This window comes from Ovis canadensis, chromosome 20 (assembly GCF_042477335.2).
Source record: "Ovis canadensis isolate MfBH-ARS-UI-01 breed Bighorn chromosome 20, ARS-UI_OviCan_v2, whole genome shotgun sequence".
Lineage (NCBI taxonomy): Eukaryota > Metazoa > Chordata > Mammalia > Artiodactyla > Bovidae > Ovis > Ovis canadensis.
In genome coordinates this window covers 45,475,103-45,475,601 of record NC_091264.1, presented here as the reverse complement: position 1 = coordinate 45,475,601, position 499 = coordinate 45,475,103, and positions in this window count along the sequence as shown.

The following is a 499-nucleotide window of genomic DNA, read 5'->3' as shown; positions in this document are numbered from 1 at the left end:
GAGGGCATGCAGGACTACGATTCCCAGAATGCTCCACGACGCTAAACTCCATTTCCCAGAGGCCTCAGCCAACGTGTGGGATCTCATAGAGCGGGATCGAGCAATTCTACCCGCGAGTAGTTTGTTTCTAAATGTCTCAGGTGAAAACCTTCGTTAGAGCTCTGGCTCTCAAGGTTTTGTGACTGGACTGATTGTAAGAATACACTTTTATATACAACTATAACTCAGAAACGTAAATAAGCATTTCATAATGCATTACTTGCCCTAATTACTTGCCCGGCATTGTATTTAGTGTTCTGTTCTTTTGTTTAAAAAATTCTAGTCCTGACCCGTTATATTGTTTTCATGACTCTAAAATAGGTTGCGACCCACGTTTTAAACCGTGAGGTAGTCTTACCGTGTTTTGCCCTACGGTAGTGCATTGTATTTGCCTACTTCAATCAGCATGTAGTTGCGAATGGAGCCCAACGCCAGTCGGTGTGTCCTTGGCAGAAAAGAA